Source organism: Pan troglodytes, chromosome X (assembly GCF_028858775.2).
Source record: "Pan troglodytes isolate AG18354 chromosome X, NHGRI_mPanTro3-v2.0_pri, whole genome shotgun sequence".
Classification (NCBI taxonomy): domain Eukaryota; kingdom Metazoa; phylum Chordata; class Mammalia; order Primates; family Hominidae; genus Pan; species Pan troglodytes.
In genome coordinates, this window is record NC_072421.2 from 3,447,813 (window position 1) to 3,466,884 (window position 19,072).

The window sequence follows — 19,072 nt, forward strand, 5'->3', positions numbered from 1 at the left end:
TTAATACTGTATTCATTCATTCATTTATTTATTAACTTATCCATTCATTTACTCATTCCTTTACAGTTACTTACTCATCTATTTTAGAAACACTTACTGAGCACCTACCTTGTCAAATATCTTTGCCAGGTGCCAGGTATATAATGATAGGTCCAGTACAGGCCACACCATTGAAGTGTTCAAACTTCCAGAAAGGAAACCAGCAAAGGGTTGAGAGGCCCTCCAACTCTGTATTTTTAGTGAGCCTGTGCTCTAAGGATAAAATTGAGATTGTGTCCAGGTCCTTGTTCGCAAGAGGACTCTCGGTGGTTAAATGGAAAGGTTCCCTTCTAAATAAATGCATACACACACACACACACACACACACACACCCCACAGACAACCTTCTTCCACCAGTATTGTTGACATACACTATTTTTAGACCAAGAAGATACTGTTCCTCAAGTTACTATACATTTTGATGGAAAAAGAGCAAACAGAGACCATGCCAAAAAAAACCAATTTGGTACAAAATAATGGATTGAAATTCTGGCAATTTACTTTAGAGAAAGAAAAGAATAATGAGTGGTTCTTCCTAGTTATACACCCAAATAATCTCCTGCCTGTTCCCATCGGGAGCCCATGAAGTTGAAATTTCCAGCAAAGTGCAAAAACTAACAGACTGTTTGGAAAACATCCTTGCTGCTGGAAGAATTAGAGAATAATGTGTAGACAAATGAAAAAGGAAATGAAAGCAATGCCTTTACAAGAGTAGCTTTGTTTAAGGTATCTGTCTATTTGCAAGGCTGCTCAAAAAGACTCACAACCACAACAAATCACAGATTTTCTAGACCTTGTGCTGAGTATAGAATAGGTTCAGTGGAGAGAAGATGTTTAATATGAGAACAAAACCTGCTTAGGTAGCTCCACCCTAAATCTTGCACCATACAAATAAGAAGAACATCCAGCAAAGTCACTAACACTGAAGCCAAAAACTCTGAGTACTCGTATTATCAATTATTTATTAATTTATTCCTTAACAAACCTTTATGTTTCATTTTAGTGAGACAGTGTGGAAAAATGGAAAAAGAAGGAATTTGGAGTCAAACAGAGTCAAATGGTCTTCCACCACTTGATGGTGTGTGATTTGTAGCTAATTATTTGAACTCTTTGAACCTTGATTCTTCCTTATGTTAAAATGGAGATTATAGTAGCTTTGCTGTTTTTCTGGTTTGTTATGAAGTTTATATGTGATAATGCATGTAAAAGTGGGCCAGTAGTAAATATATTTGTAACTGACATTTTATATACACGGCTAGTACAATCAATCTGCAATAATAGTTCCCAAATGATTAAAATCCTAATAACTTAGGCCCTGCATTTGTCAGAGTTCTCCAGAAAAACAAAACAAATAAAAAACATATATAATAATATAAGATTCTTATATATGTAATAGATTTGTAATATAAGATATTTATATATCAGCCTCCAAAATCAAATGAGTCAATTCCATATTTTATTGTGAGAAGTCTCACAATCTGCTCTCTGCAAGCTAGAAAACAAGGAGAACCAATGGTGTAAATTCGAGTCCATGTTTAAGATCTGAGAACCAGGAGTGCTGACTATGTAAGTCCCAGTACAAGGGCAGGAGAAGACTGATGCCCCAGCCCAATCAGTAAGGTGGAGAAACAATTCTCTTACTCTGTCTTTTTGTTTTATTCAGGCCCTCAATTGATTGGATGATGCCCATCCACATCAGGGAGGGCAATCTGCTTTACTCAGTCTACCCACTCAAATCCATCCCAAAACACCTTCACAGACAAACCAGCATAATATTTAACTAAATATATGGACACCCAGTGGCCCAGTCAAGTTGGCAATTAAAATGGACTATCATAGACCCCATCTAAGCTTCAGGTATAAACCTCAAGAATGGAATTGCTGTCTTTATAGTGTAGGTGCTTTGCAGGATGTATTAATTTGGAAAAGATGATCATTACTTTCTTATTACATCATTTATCACATTAGTGTTATAGGTCTGCTTAGCGTTCACCTTGGCTCTGAACTCTGCTCATTGCTACTCATAGGAACTCCTCAGACTTCCTGTCATTGATGTCTTATGTCCTCCAGGCTCCCAAGCTTTATCCCTTCATTAGGGCTTTATTCCATGCTTTTTTTTTTTTTTTTTTTTTTTTTCCAACTGGTAGAATTCATGCAGTAAATTGAGCTTAGCAGTCAGTAAAAGTAGAAAGCTAAGGAAAGTAGCACTGACTAAGGAATGAGGTCAAAGATATGAAGGTAAACAGAGATGTTTGTTACTTTGTAATAAAGTGAATCAAAATAAAGAACAGAGAGTCAATAAAATAAGGTAAATGATCAGTACTAGGATGTGCAAGGAGATTATAGAATATGTGTTAGGTGTAAGGAATGTGAGAGGCATTTACAGCCACTACCTAACTTGAAACTCACAATTGACCTATGAGGGATGTACTGGCATTATGTAGCTGCAGTCTTCCTACTTAGGAAATAACCTTCCATAACACAGTGTCAGTCTCTAGATAACTCAAAGGCAGGGCACAGACAGAGGCAGTGTAATAAAATGGAACAATGAACTTGCCTTGAGACCTGACTTTTATTCCCAGGTGCATCATATTTGCTGCTAGGGGGTTATTTTGGACAATTTTCTAACCTCTCTGAATTTTCGGTTCCTCATGTGGAGAACCTGGATGCTATGTCATGCTTACCTTACACTGCTGCTGTCGATCTCACGTGAGGTGACACGCTGCTATCATGGTTAAAGCTGTGAGCTCTATGGAATAGGGCTTGGCTTCCAACCTGGAGAACTAATTGTGTGACTTTGAGCAAATGTCAGCCACCTACATCTTTCAGTCCCCTTTTCTCTAATATTACGATAATAATGGAAACTTCCACTAGATTGTGGAAGAATTAAATTAGATAATTTATGTAAAAGTGCTTCTGACAGGGCCTAGTTAACACTTTTCTATGAATTCTTTTTTTTTTTTTGAAACAGAGTCTTGCTGTGTCACCCAGGCTGGAGTGCAGTGGCTCGATCTCAGCTCTCTGCATCCTCCACCTCTCGGGTTCAAGTGGTTCTCATGCCTCAGCCTCCCAAGCAGCTGGGATTACAGGTGCCTGCCATGACACCTGGCTCATTTTTTTTTTTTTTTTGTATTTTTACTAGAGACGGGGGGTTACTAGAGACAAGACCAGGCTGGTCTTGAACTCCTGACCTCAGGTGATCCACCCACCTCAGCCTCCCAAAGTGCTGGGATTACAGGCGTCAGTCACCACACCCAGCCCAGTCTTCCTGTAATAAGTCATTTAGCTAGTAGAGAAAGAACATTTTAAACAGGACACTATCCACTATACAAGTGTAAGAAATTATTCTTACTAAAACAATCTAACTTTTATGTATTCCGTTAATGGGTTGTATTCTTTACAGTATTAGCTTATAAAGAAGGTTTATATACACAATGTTAATTAATTGGTTTACTAAGTGACCTAGCTTCCAAATTTCTATTGATGAGAAACCCCTCACACAAATATGAATTTATTTAAATGTGTCATTACATAGATGTAGTTGACACTATCCCAAAGTCATTTCTGCCAAGCTGAATCTTGCCCATTAATTGGGACTGAATGGTGTACTGGTTAGCAGGGCAATTGAAAAAGACTAATCGAGGCCTCAAAATCTTCTCTAGAACTTCTGAGAAAGGAAGTGGCATAATTGCACACCAACAATGCTTCCTCTCTAACAGCCACCAAAACAAACAAAATAAATATACCTCCACGAAGACCAGGAAAAGTCACAAGGACATACTAGAATCTCCAGATAATATTACTGTTCAAGAACAATCCAGTTAGACCAAAAGGAGAGTGGATACAACAATTCAGACTCTGCAGGTTTTGAATGCCATATATAACTGATTTTCTTCAGTAAGTACGTGGAAGAAGTTATTAATATTTCCAGTGATAGGTCTCAGCTTAGAAGGCTGGGGAGGGAAGCAAAAGCAAATCATACGAAATAGCACACCCCGCTTGCTTTGTATTCCTTGACCTCAGCTCTCTACAGGGAAGGGAGGGCTAGAGGAACAGCCACATGACTAAATGCATCACCATGTTTTTCCTGGCCCAGCTTCCTAAACAGAGTCTTGAGGCAACTCTTTTAGAGCTACGAGTCAGGGGTTACTGTGTAGAAAACAATGTACTGACCCATAAAACAATTGATGATTATAGAATATATGTACACACACACACACACACCCTTGAAAAATGAGCAAAATGGGTTATAAATAATTACAATGTAATATGTTATAAATAATTACAACATAATGGGGCCAATATCCCCAAAATTTCAAATAGAAAACGAGGAGACAGGGTATGAACACAGAGGAACAACTATGAATATCTGTGTACGGGCAGCTATTCTTTCATCTTTTCTTCAGGTTATAGTAGAAAAAAACTGCCTTTCTTAAGCATGCACCAAATTCCTTTCATCTTTCATCTTCTAAGGAAATTAACTTTTTAAACATTCACCCTTTTTTATCTCCAGTTATGTCATTGATCTGTCACATCTCCATATAAATATGCTAACATATTTTTCATCTTAACCTTTGCTTCTCTCCAAATCCCACCAGCTACTGCCCTATATCTTTCCTCTGTCTTAGCTGAAAATTGCTTCACAGACAACTTCCCACTGTAATTGGAATTCTGTTCCTTCCAGTCCTCTGAAACTATTCTCACAAGTTCATTAATAATATTTCTATATTTCTCAGTCTTTTGATCTATGGCCACTTCTCATTGTGCTATGAGCAAACTCAGCCACTCCAATGGATTCAGTTACCATTGATGAAATGTTTCAATACAAGCCCATAGAGGAATTATCAAAGTATCTAGAAGTGCATGATAGGGGAGAATACGTAGTTTGAAAAACACATATTACAAGTAGCAATCATTTTTAATATAGAATATTGAATATAAACAGTAAAAATATGAGATAGTAGATAAATAAAGTAGATTAAGGAAGATCACAAGAGTTACTTATTTAGAAAGGGTGAAAAACAATAATACTGATGAAAAGAAGTTCCAAATCCAAATTACCATTTGGACCAATTTCTTAATCTCCAACTCTTATACTGAACTGCCTCGCAGACATCCACTTGAAAATCTCACTAGCGCTTCCAACTCAACTGTTAAACACGAATTTATCTTCTCCCGTGGATCTGGTTTCTCCTCCTGTGTTCGTCAATATAGTGAATTTCAAGACTGTAATCCCTGTTACTCAATCCAGAGCCTTGGGTATTACGGTAAAGTGTTTTCATTCCCCATTCTCTCACATGAAATCACCAAATGTATCATCTCTTAATATTACTTGCATAAACTGTTTTCTATACTTTCTTGACTTTAACAGCTTTATTGAGGTATAATTAACGTACCATAAAGGTTATGAATTATAAATTGCGCAATTTAATATTTAATTTATGCAGTTGTGCAATCATCATGAGAATCCAGTTATAGAACATTTTCATTGCCCAAAAAGAGCCCTAAGTCAGTTGGGCTTAAGAGCCCTTAAGTCATGGCTGGGGAGACCTCACAATCACGGCAGAAGGCAAAAGACACGTCTTACATGGTGTCAGACAAGAGAGAATATGAGAACCAAGAGAAAGGGGTTTCCCCTTATAAAACCATCAGATCTCATGAGACTTATTCACTACCACAAGAACAGTATGGGGGAAACAACCCCTACGTTTCAATTGTCTCCCACCAGGACCCTCCCACCAGACATGGGAATTATGGGGGTGACAATCCAAGATGAGATTTGGGTGGGGACACAGCCAAATCGTATCAATTATTATAACCATTTTATAAATGTAAAAACAAACAGTAGGTAGAAGAGTAGGGAAATCCAGATTTTGAATCTTTGCCCCTCTCTCTCTCTCTCTCTCTCTCCCATTCTCTGGCTAGAGAGGTCATTCCTTTAACCAGTATAATTGCTACATATTTTAAACTGTTTCAGAGTGTGGAAGACAACAACACTTTTCTAATTGTTTCATTAAGGAAGCATAATACTAATACCCAAATGAACCTAATGGCAATAATGAATGCAGAGAAATCTACTGAAAAATATATCTTAACACAAAAGTCTGAAATAAAGTATTTGAAAATATTTGTAAAACTAATCCAACAGTATATCAATAAAATAATATATAACGATGAAGTGGGAGACATTCTAAGAATGAAAAGCATTCGAAATCAGGAATCCTGTAAAGAATTATGTAAATATAATTTACCATATTAATAAGCCAAAGGAGGGGAGAAATATGGCCATTCCGGTAGATGTCAATGAGGGAATTTATAAAGTTAAAACTTCATTTAAATATAAGTGCTTTCTTGAAATGTGTAACATATGACTCAAATTAAAAGCCTTATGTTTAATTGTAAAAATAATTGAAAAATTTAAAATTTATATATGAAGAAAATTAGGATGTGGCTTTTGACAGTTATATAAAATTGCTTTAAAATTGATAGATTTTATGCTGTATATGTGTATAACATCACATTTTATACCTTGAATATATACAAAAAAATATTTTTTAACAATTGCTACATAATACATTTAGAAAAGAAAAGAAAAAGCCCAGGCACAGTGGCTCATGCCTGTAATCCCAGCACTTTGGGAGGCCGAGGTGGGTGGATCACCTGAGGTCAGGGGTTCGAGACCTGCCTGGCCAACATGGTGAAATCCCGTCTCTACTAAAAATACAAAAATTAGTTAGGCATGGTGATGTGTGCCTGTAATCCCAGCTACTTGGGAGGCTGAGGCACAAGGATCGCTTGAATCTGGGAGGTAGAGGTTGCAGTGAGCTGAGATTACGCCACTGCACTCCAGCCTGGGCAACAGAGTGAGAGTGTGTCTCAAAAAAGAAAAAAAAAAGAAAAGGGTAGAAAAATTTTACATGTTTGATATGAAAGTGACTGTAAAATTAATATATAATGTCTAATATCTTCCTTTCATACCAACAAAAAGCTAAAATGAAATGAAAAAGCCCATTCACACAAGCAGTCAAAAGCAAAATGAAAAAACAATAACAAGGAATAAATTAAATAAGGGATGCATGAGCACTAAATGAAGAAAACTACCATATAAAACTTGACTGGGAGAGATTAAAAGAAAAAGGCCTGAATCAAAGTAGAGAAACATAGAAAAGGCAGTGATTTAAAGATATCAGTTCTTCCTGTGTCTATAAAGAGATTAAAATGAGATATTTGACCTTTCAAATTGATAACAAAAACATTAGCCAAAAGAAAAGAACATAAGGAAATCTGCTGTCAGGGATGTCATGGAATGTGGGCATATTTATGCACACTGTTGCAAATGCAAATTTTTCTAGCTTTTTGGATGGGCAATTAGCACTGTGCTTTCTTAACAACTTAAATATAGGACTCAAACTAAAAACAGCATATTTAATCATAAAAAATAAAGAAAGTTCAAAATTAATTCCAGAAACAAGTGAAGGATGCTTACTGTTTACTAAAAATTCTTTTGGCCGGGCGCGGTGGCTCACGTCTGCAATCCCAGCACTTTGGGAGGCCGAGGCGGGTGGATCACGAGGGCAGGAGATCGAGACCATCCTGGCTAACACGGTGAAACCCCATCTCTACAAAAAATACAAAAAATTAGCTGTAGTCCCAGCTACTCAGGAGGCTGAGGCAGGAGAATCGCTTGAACCGGGGAGGCAGATGTTGCAGTGAGCCAAGATCGCACCACAGCACTCCAGCCTGGGCGACAGAGCAAGACTTCATCTCAAACAACAACAACAAAAAAATATTTTGAGAGTACTCTAATGTTTTTGGAAAAGACAACATCATTTTTTTTATACATCAGAAATGAATGCAACTGATAGCAAAATTAGTATATAATTATAATATCATTCTTTCATTTAAAAAACAAGTTAAAAATATTACTGAATGGGATTCCGTGTGTGTGTGGATCTCAACTCAATAGTTCCAAAGTGTACCTGGAGGGTAATAATATGGAAGAATATCTATACAAAGACCAAGTAAAGTAGAGTAATGGCAGGGACCTTGCCCACTAGACATTAAAAACTACCCTAAATGCTCTTGTAATTCAAAAGACGTTACCCAGATGCGCAGGCGGAACAATATGGCAGATTAGAGGGTTTAGACATTTAGACATATATCTAATCGTATATTGTAATTAAGTATGTATTGAAGATAACATTTTCAATCTTTGGGTAAAAGGTAGACTAATCAATAAATCGTCTGGGGAAAACTGTTTACTTACTTGGAATAGTAATAATAACATGACAAAGTCCAGCTAACATTAATAACATGCTTAATATGTTCCAACATTTGCTCTAAATTCTGTGACCCGTTATTTTCATCACAAACCTGTGAGTTAGGGAGTATAATTGTCCCTTTTCACAGATTAAAAAAAACAGGCTTCAAAAGGTTAAGTGATTTTCTTCAAGGTCACTTGGCAATTAAGTGATGGAGCTCAGACCTTAATACAAGTCTTTCTTATTATATAGCCTAACCACTAGTTACTAAGCTTGATGACAGTACCTCACTCCAAAGCTCTCAAATCAATTCCAGATAGATCAAATATTTAAATGTTAAAAATTAAATTACAGTTGAAGGAGTTATGTATGAATGCTTTTTATAATCTTGATGTAGGTCATGCCTTTCTCAACCTCACTAGCATACCAAGAACTTCTAAAAAATGATAAATATGATGACATAAAAATGTAAGCTTCTTTTTAGCTAAAAAATACCATAATGAGAGTTAAAAGGCAATCTGGGAAACATATGTGTAATACATTTGACAGACTAATTTTCTTAATATTCAAAGAGCTTGTATAAATTTAAACTAAAAAGATGAGTAACATTTTTTAAAACTGAGCAACAAACATGAAAAGCCAATTAAGAATTGAAAATGCCAAAATAAGAATTGAAAATTGTTAGTAAAAATGAAAAGATGTTCACCTTCACTATTTATCAAAAATGTAGATGAAAATGAAGTTTTTTTTACCCTTCATAGTGATAATTAAGAAAATGTTAACAAAGCTGGAGGAGCCTGAGGTCTCCCGCTGTCAGGAAAGGTGTATGATGTGGGCATATCTGTGCACTGGTGGGAATGCAACTTGTCCCAGCCTTTCCAGAAGGGGAATTAGCATTGTGCTTCAAAACTGTTTAAATTAAATATTATTTGGCTTAACAGATCTTGCAGAAATATTTCTGAAGATGATAGCAAAAAATGCATAAAGAGTTTGCACCAGCATGATCACTCCAGCATTGTTTTATCAGGGAAGCTCTGCTAACAAACCACCTAAATTCCAGTCAAGAAAAGCATAGCTTAGGAAAGAACTGTAAAGCCATGAACCATTCATCAGCTATGAAAATAGTGATGTAAGTGGAAATAAAAAGGCATTTACGAGACATTCATGAGTAAAAGTAGCAAAGTAGCAGATAACATATACATTATGGATTTATATGTGTAAAGGCGTGTGTGTGCACTTGTGTGCACATATATGAATGTATGACTAAAATAATCTTGACCTTCATGTTCTCTCATTAAAGTCTATTTCCAGTGTTTCTCATTCAAAGAAACAACAGTCGGCTGGGCACAGTGGCTCACACCTGTAATCCCAGCACTTTGGGAGGCCGAGGCAGGCGGATCACCTGAGGTTGGGAGTTCGAGACCAGCCTGACCAACATGGTGAAACCCTGTCTTTACTAAAAAATACAAAAATAAGCCGGGCGTAGTGGTGCATGCCCGTAATCCCAGCTACCCAGGAGACTGAGGCAGGAGAATCGCTAGAACCCGGGAGGCGGAGGTTGCGGTGAGCCGAGATGGCACCATTGCATTCCAGCCTGGGCAACAAGAGCGAAACTCCGTCTCAAAAAAAAAAAAAAAAAAAAAAAAAAGAAACAAAGAAACAACAGTCTATCATTGCCAATATGCACAAAGCAACTTTATTTTTCATTTCCTACTTTTGAAAATGTGCCAGAGTGGAAAATATATTCATAATGCACAGAAGAGCTTATTACACAACTTCTTCCTCTTTTTGTTTATCTCTGTCTCCCTCTAGATCTTCAGTGCTTCTTCAATTCATGTAATCAAAAGTACGGCCTTAGAAATATCTGGTACATTGTGTATTATAGGTTTAGTCACCATAGGGAATGAAAGAGAGAGTAGATTCTCACTCCCAATGTCTTTCCCCAAATTTCCAGGGTCAAAGCTTATATTGAATTAACATGGCAGCTCCTCCATTACTCAAGTATGGGTAGCAAAGAAATGGAATAGAGTGACTGACAGCAGTTAATCGAAAAAAAAGTTCTGTGCAGATATAACTATGAAGATAACTACAAACAAAAATATATATTCTTAATCAAATCCTCCTGGTCATTTCTCAAGGAAAAATATATTAATTTGGGTGCATTGTAAGACTCCCTACTTTGCAACTTTCTTAATATAAGAGTAGATTGAATACCATCAGAAACAAAGCTTCTAGCACTTTCCTGTAAAACTTTCCCATATGTACTGTAAGGACTTAGGGCATGTTAAAGATTTGTGCTACGATATAGAATTGCTTGAATTATCTGTGTACATTTTTACATGCTTTTAGACCAGACCTGAATTTTTTAGACCTGGACACTATTGGTAACTTGAACTGGATATTTTTTTTTTTCCTTGTTGGGGATGAGGGTCTGGACTGTGCATAGCAAGACCATTGGCCAAATCCCTGACATGTACCCATTAGATGCAACTAGTATCTCTCCCTGTCTCCTCTCACCCCAGGTGGTGAGAGCCACAGATGTCTCCAAACATTTCCAAATGTGTGACGTGGGACAAAATTGCATCTCACTGAGAACCAGTGGAATTGACAGATTCTTTACACGGCACCAGATTGCAATAACAAAATGGATCATGTCAAAAGTAAGCACAATAATGTTGAAGCTCATACAATAAATACATATTTATTTATAAAATTCATGAAAGGTTGATCAGATAAAAAATCATGAGAAAAATGTCATTATTAGAAAAAAAACAAACACTGATAAAAATGTTATCCAGAACTGAAAAATGCAGCTATCAGGGGTAAGGAACTGACAGAATTCAATTAAATCTAATTAGAAATATTCTCCAGGGCAAATAGAAGACTACTTAAATTTATGTTTTAATCATTTTTGGTGTTTTTTTTTTTCATTCTTCAAGGCAGAATATGCTTAAGCTCATACTGGGCTTATTTCTGTATAATTCTAGAATGATGAAATGAATCAGAGAATTGCATAAACTCCCTGGTGAATTCACCATCTGCCCATGCCCTCTGAATATTTCCTATGACTGAAGTCACTGAGCAAGTGAAGTTGAAGGCATAGCAGAACAGAAAGAAACAATGAGAATAGAAAATAAAGAGAACATGCAAATATCAAAACACTTGCTGATTTAGGAGCCCATACTGCAGTCTTGCTTTGGGGATATTTGTCAATGTGCCCAAAGCTTCCTCCAGCTTCAGAAGTACTTCTTGCTGTGATGAAAACCTTTGGTGATACACATTGCCATCAGATTCATCTTTAGCACAAAGAGCTAGCTGAATTAAACAACAGCAAAAGAAAAAGAAAGTTCTAAAGTAATGCTACCATTGTTGAACTGGCCAAGCCATACATAAAGAAAAACTTAGAGTACACAGACCTAAAGTTACATTATTGTTCAAATGCTGGCTTCGACAGTGATTTCCAAGTCACTTTCCTGTGACGGTTGCTTAACCTAATCAAATACCTTTAACAGGCCATCTGTCCATCTACCATCTGCAGAAATACATGAAAATTCTTAATTCCCCATCCTTTGTGAAAAATTTTCTTATAGCTAAGAAGCCTCATTAAAGATCTCTGTGCATTTCATAAAAGCAATATGTTTGATAACTTAAAATGCAATCCAATGTGTATTTTGATTGGTGTCAATATATTGGCTAGGATGCTGTGAGAATGTAATCACACATAAAAATTGGAACAAATAGGTGAGAGTAGGATCTTAAATCTATCCAAATTCGTAACTATCATATAACTTTTATTCATTAATGTTTTCTTCATTTCTGTCATGTTCATATGTAGAACACGATAGTATTCATGTATGCTTAAGATAGCCAATGCTCTTCTTAATAAGCTACAGCCAAAAACCTATTTACTTCTCAAAATTCCCAGCTTAATTCTGACTTGAACAAAAAAGATGGAAGCACATAAGTAAACTCCACTTCAACAGAGAGACACCTTTAGGCGAGGCATGAACAAAATTAGTTCTGACTATATTGATCCAAACAGAAAAAGGAAGAGTGGAATTGGTCACACACAAAATTCTTCATTGCTCCATAGACCACGGCTCATCAAACTAAGTTCTCTGGGCTAAATTCAGGCCACACTCTGTTTTGTAAGTAGAGTTTTACTCTAATGTAGTCATGCCAATTAATTTACATATTATCTACAGCTGTCTTTGTTCTGTACAGATAGAGTTGAGTAGTTTTGACAGAGACATTATGGTCTGCAAAGCCTAAAATATTTACTATCTGGCCCTTTGTAGAAGATAGTTGTCAATTCCTGGAATAGAATATCAAAGGGAAGGGTCTGTAGAAATAATCCAATCTTCTCATTTGAAGAAGGCAGCAGAAAGTGAGCCCTAATGGGACCACGTAGCTTGTCTAAAGTCACACATCTTATCAACAACAAAGTAGTTACTAGATGCCAGGTTTCCTGATGTCCTTTGGGAGAAATGGATATTGCCTCCCAGAATTATAGCTAAGGTTCACAGTTATTCAGAGTTCATATTTCAGCCTCTTCTATTATTATAATTCACAAAAGTTTTTGGTTTTTTAGATAGAAGAGTGAAAAGACAAGTCTGTGCACTAATGGTTCTTTGCTTTTTTCTGGAGATTAGATGAGACAATGTACATATATGTGTAGCCCAGCTCCCAACCCAAGTTAATTTCCTTTCTACCTTCATTTTTCCAGATGAGGAAACAGGTTTGACAGGTGGAGTGACTTGTACTGAGGACATATATGCAATAAGAGTTAAAGGTAGAATTCACCTTCCATGTTTAAGATTCCGAGTTCAGTCTTCATTCTATAATGCTAAATAAACAATTTGAATACAGATTATTAGGATTTAGGAATCAGTTGAATTAATGGTTTTTCTTTGTGCTGCTTATGAATGGTTTCTTAACTAGGAATGTCAAAAGTCCTCTCTCTTGCACTGTAATGTCCCGTGATGAGAACAGGAAGCAGAGAAGCACCCACATAACTGTAAGTTGTGGTGAGCATCTACATTCCTGTGCTTTGCACTTGTTGTAGTTTCTAAAAGTAAAGTATCCTGTCTGTAAGCAATAGCAAGAGTAAGTTAATGCATAATGAATGATCTAAATGAAACAAATCTCACGTGGAAATAGGGGGTAAAAAACCAACTTCCTTCACGCTGCTGGCTCTCGCTAAAGCCCCTCTCTTCTACTTCTACATACTCCCCTGTGTCATTGCATGCATTTTAGAATGATGGATCGCTTTGCACAAATGTGGACCAAGGCTTAAGTGTAGAAGGCAAGAAAACTAGCAAAGATAATACGACAAATATTCAGTGGAGAGAAAATGAGGTACTGAATTAAATGAAAATAAAGCTAGAAAAGATGAACTTTTTTGAAGATATTAACCCAGTAAAAACATTAAATCCTTTCTAAGACAACATGGTGGTGAGGGAGTGATAAGCCAACAAAAATTAAAGATAAAACCCACACAAATTTTCATTATGACATTGATAGAAATGGTGGAGAGGTACAAAGAAAAGTTAACGATGACTATCAGTTTCCTAGCGTTGCTGTAACAAATTACCACAAACTTAGTGGCTTAAAATAGCAACAACGTATTATCATACAATTCTGGGAGTCAGAAGTATTAATGGATCCCATTGGACAAAAATCAAAGTATTTTGATTTTTTCCTTTTGAAGACTGTAGGGGAAAATCTGGATAATTTGCTATATTCCTTTTTGCTATATTCCTTTTGAAGACTGTAGGGGAAATTCTGGATAATTTGCCTTTTCCAACTTCCAGAGGCCACCCACATTTCCTGGCTCATGGCCCCATTTTCCATCTTCAAGCCAGCAATGTCAGACCATGGCCTCTCACAGTGCCATCTCTTCAATTATCTTTTGTTCTGCATGCTTATTTCACTTTTAAGAACCCTTCTGATTACTTTGGCCATACCCAGATAATTTTCCGATCTATTGATTAGCAACATTAATTCCGTCTGTAACCCTAATTCCTCTTTGCCATGTAATGTAACAGATTTATAGACTACAGGGATTAGGACATAGATATCTGCAGGCAGGGTCCACTTTTCTGCCTACCAGAGTGACTTCTCAAATTCTTACTTGGGCAATTGAGATATCATTGTAGTATAAAATATACATTTCATGCTGAATCAAATCTAGAGTTCTGATAATGTTCTATATGGCTCTCTATGTAGTTAAGGACTATGACCCTGAATATAGACTGAATTTGAGTAATGTTACTGCCACTTAATAGTTTGGTAAATACATATATATGTGTATACATATATATGTGTGTGTGTGTGTGTGTGTGTATATATATATATATATATCTCACAGCTTCGATTTCCTCATCTGTAAAATGTGAAAACCAGCTATCTCTAACAAATAAGAGTTATGGTGAAGATCAAATAAGATAATGATACAGTGCTTAGCCTAGTGTCCCACTCAAAGAATTTTAGATACTAATGAGCACTGAATAGTAATGCAGGTGAAGGAAAGTTGGGATTTAATTTTTAGTATATAGATTTCAGTTATGTGAAAGACATCCAATCCCATCTCCTGTATTATTTCATTCGCACACTGCTATGAATAAGTACCTGAGACAGGGTAATTTATAAAGAAAAGAGATGTAATTGACTCACAGTTCCGCATGGCTGGGGAGGCCTCAGGAAACTTATAATCATGGTGGAAGGCAACTCTTCACAGGGAGGCAGGACAGAGAATGAGTACAAATAGGGGAAATGCCAGACACTGATAAAACCATCAGATCCTGTGAGACTCACTCACTATCATGAGAGCAGTATGAGGGAAACCTCCCCCATGATCCCATTACCTCCACCTGGTCCTGCCCTTGACACATGTGGATTATGGAGATTACAATTCAAGATGAGATTTTGGGTGGGGACACAGCCAAACCATATCATCTCCCTAGAACATACTTTTCCACTCACCTAGAGGGCCATATTATACTTTCTTTTCTCTTTTCCATTTTTTAAAAGCTCTTTGCCTATGCTCATCCTCTGCAAAAGATAGAAACAGCTAGAATTTTCCAAAGCTCTTACTTCTTCATCTAGACACCCACCTGTGACTATGGCCATGTATTCTACCTTCTTTCTTGTTGCTATGTGTAATTGTCCATAATCCTGACTAACTACAGAGCTCACTGCCATTTACACACTAGATTCCGTGCCTTATTGCCTATTCAAGCAATATCCCCTTTCTCGTCTGCATCACCAAATTCTTCCCTGCTATCATTTGAATGTGTTCCCAAAGTTCATACGTGGAAAACTTGGTTCCCAGTGCAATAGTGTGGGGCGGTGGGGTGTAATAAGAGGTGATTGAGTCAGGAGGGCTCTGCTTTTATGAATAAATTAATGTCATTATTACTGGAGTCAGTTAGTTATCATGAGAGTGGCTTAACCTCACCTTATCTTGCCTTTCTGCCTTTCACCAGGAGATGACACAGCATGAAGCTCCCTGCCTAGATGCCAGGGCCATGGTCTTGGTCTTCCTAGCTTGCAGAACTGTAACACAAATAAATTTTTATTATACATTTTCCAATCTATGGAAATTGATTATGGCAACATAAAACAGACCAAAAACAACACCTCTCTGCTAGATCATTGCCTTTAGTATACAAACATTTTAATATTGCTCTCATTGTGTTCACAAAAAAGCTCCAACTGTACCTCATTTTAACCTGCAACAAATGCCCCATTTTCTTTTTCTCTTGACAGAAAAACTCCTTGAAACAGCTGTCTGTATTCCTTGCCAGAATTGTTTCTCTTCTTGTTTTCTGTTGAACTATCCAAATAAGCTTTTTACCACACCACTCCACTGAAACTGCTCTTATCCCAGGTTGCCAAATAATATTTCTATTGCTGGATGCAGTGATTATTTCTGTCTGCGTCTTATTTGAGCCATCAGCAGGATATGACACAGTTGATGACTCCTGATTTCTTAAAATACTCTTCTCACCTGGCTTCTAAGACATCACACTCATTTTGTTTTCCCTGCGTTTTTGACCAGTCTTGCAAGTCTCTTTTTCTAGTTCTTCTTCATACTCTGCCCCCTACACATTAGAATATTTCAGTTCCAGTACTTGAATTATTTTGCTTTCCTGTCTAGTTTTACTCACAAGCTGATTTTATTCAGTCACATGACTTTAGACATTTATCTGTTGATGACTTCCAGATTTATGTCTATAGTCTAAACTGAAATGCACATTCTTATATCCAACTGCCTAATCACCACCACCACTTAAAGGTTTAACAAGCACCTTAAAACATCCAAAAATGAGTTTTTGACAATCTCCTCTAATCTGAGGATTAATGTAATACAAGTATCAATCAAAATTTAGTCTGTTAGTCTTCCCTATCTACTCTTAGTCTTTTCTACAGTGGATGGTAATTCCAAATTTCCCGTTGTTTAGGCCGAAAACCTTGGACTAATTTTTTTTTTTTTGAAATGGAGTCTTGCTCTGCTACCTAAGCTGGAGTGCGGTGGCGCGATCTCGGCTCACCACAACCTCCGCCTCCCAGGTTCAAGCAATTCTCCTGCCTCAGCCTCCCGAGTAGCTGGGACTACAGGTGTGCGCCACCATGCCCGGCTACATTTTTGTATTTTTAGTAGAGACGGGGTTTCACTATGTTGATCAGGCTGGTCTTGAACTCCTGACCTCATGATCCACCAACATCGGCCTCCCAAAGTGCTGGGATTACAGACTTGAGTCACCGCGCCCGGCCTGGACTAATTTTTAATTCCACTTTTCCTTTCAAAATGTACATTTAATCCATCAACAATCCTGTGGATTCTAACTTCAAAATATACGCAAGAGCTGACAACTTCTCGCTATCCCTACTCATACTATCCTGGTTTCAGCCACCATAGTCTATGACCTGGAATATTGCCAGTAGCCTCCTAGGTTTTCCTGTGTCTACAATTGTGCTCTCAGTCTCTCCTTAGCATACAAGCTATAGTGATCCTGTTATATCCTGTTAATCATAAGTTAAATTACGTTATTTCCTCTCCTAAAAACCCCCTCCATGCCTTGCCTGTCTCATAATAATTAAAATCCAGAATGTCACATAGGTTCTATGTCAATAGTGCACCAGCAATTGCTTAACAGCCAGTTTTATATAAAAACAAAAATACTGCATATGGGTGTGAGTGCTGTGACACCCACCAGTATACATATGCACACATATTTATATTTAAGGTTTATTGTTTTAAAGAAGTACTAGCATACAATTTACAAATATTACTCAAATATACAACACTTTTTTGAAAATATCAAAGAACCTATTGATTCTTACAAAATGCTTTTATTGAATTTTGCCAAACTCTTGTTTCCATAACCAAACTATGGCTGCAGCTGATGAATGTGTTTAGTTTCTTTTCTTTTCTTTCTTTTTTTTTATTTTTTATTTTTGGAGATGGAATCTCCTCACTCTGTCACCCAGGCTGGAGTGCGGTGGTGGGATCTTGGCTCACTGCAACCTGTGCCTCCCGGGTTCAAGTGATTCTTCTGCCTCAGCCTCCCGATAAGCTGGGATTGGATTACAGGCATGCACCACCAAGCCCAGCTAACTTTTGTATTTTCAGTAGAGATGGGGTTTCACCATGTTGACCAGGCTGGTCTCGAACTCCTGGCCTCAAATGATCTGCCCGCTTTGGCCTCCCAAAGTGCTGGGATTACAGGCGTGAGCCACCACGCCCGGCCATGTGTTTAGTTTCCACATAAATGTTGGTTGATATTTGTATGTGTTTTAACGAGTAAGATGAAAGTGAAACAACAAAGATGTTGGAACATCACTGGTTCATCAATGAGAGGAATAGCTTCTTCATTGAATCAGATAGTAGTTTTCAAATAGTGGAAGGATATTTTCTCAGTTTTTTACTATTCACAATGCAATGCCTACAGCCATGACACCCTTTTAGGTTTACTCTGCACTGTTAACATTTTCTCCAGCATATTTTTAAGTGTAGATGATCAGCAAAACAATAAACTAGCCCTTATTTGCAGCATTTTTAAGTTTCCCTAGTGTAAATATTCCCACCATGGTTGATTTCAATGTGATGTCACTAAATGCAGGAATATTACTAGATTTTTTTAATGCTGCACTGCCATCACACAGATACAATAAATCTATACAAGCTGGAGTCATGGTTACCTGTTATAGGACACATGTTCAAGGTCATTCTTCTGTACAGGAGTTGAACTGCTCCCTGAGAAATGGTAGCTGGATAATAGTAAGAGATTACAGATATAATTGCAAGGTGTCAGAATCAACCTAAGAACTTCCTGTGACTTTGATTGAAAGGTTTGAGGCTTAGGGGTATTAGAATATCTATAACTACAACACAATTTTACATATCTGGAATTTGAACCTTTTATGTTTTCTCCAAGCCTTTGTTAAAGTCTGGTTAAATTGTTTCAACACAGCCTCATCTTACGTTGTAGAGAACTGAAGAAAAGGCCTTTTCCTATACTTGTGGAAAAACAGTAAAGGGAAGAATGGCAGCTGAGCAATGGAAGCAAGTTAGGAGCTGGCAGTAAGGAGATAACAAGCTGGAATCAGACAACTGGTTGAGATAAAAAATGAGAACAAGCTGGATGCGTGAAACATGGACAGATTCCTTGGGGATTTCCAGAGATACATGAGGAAAGGAACTTGGTAGAAGACAGAGCTAGTAAAATATTGATAAATATTAACTGTATCATCTTGTGATGATAATG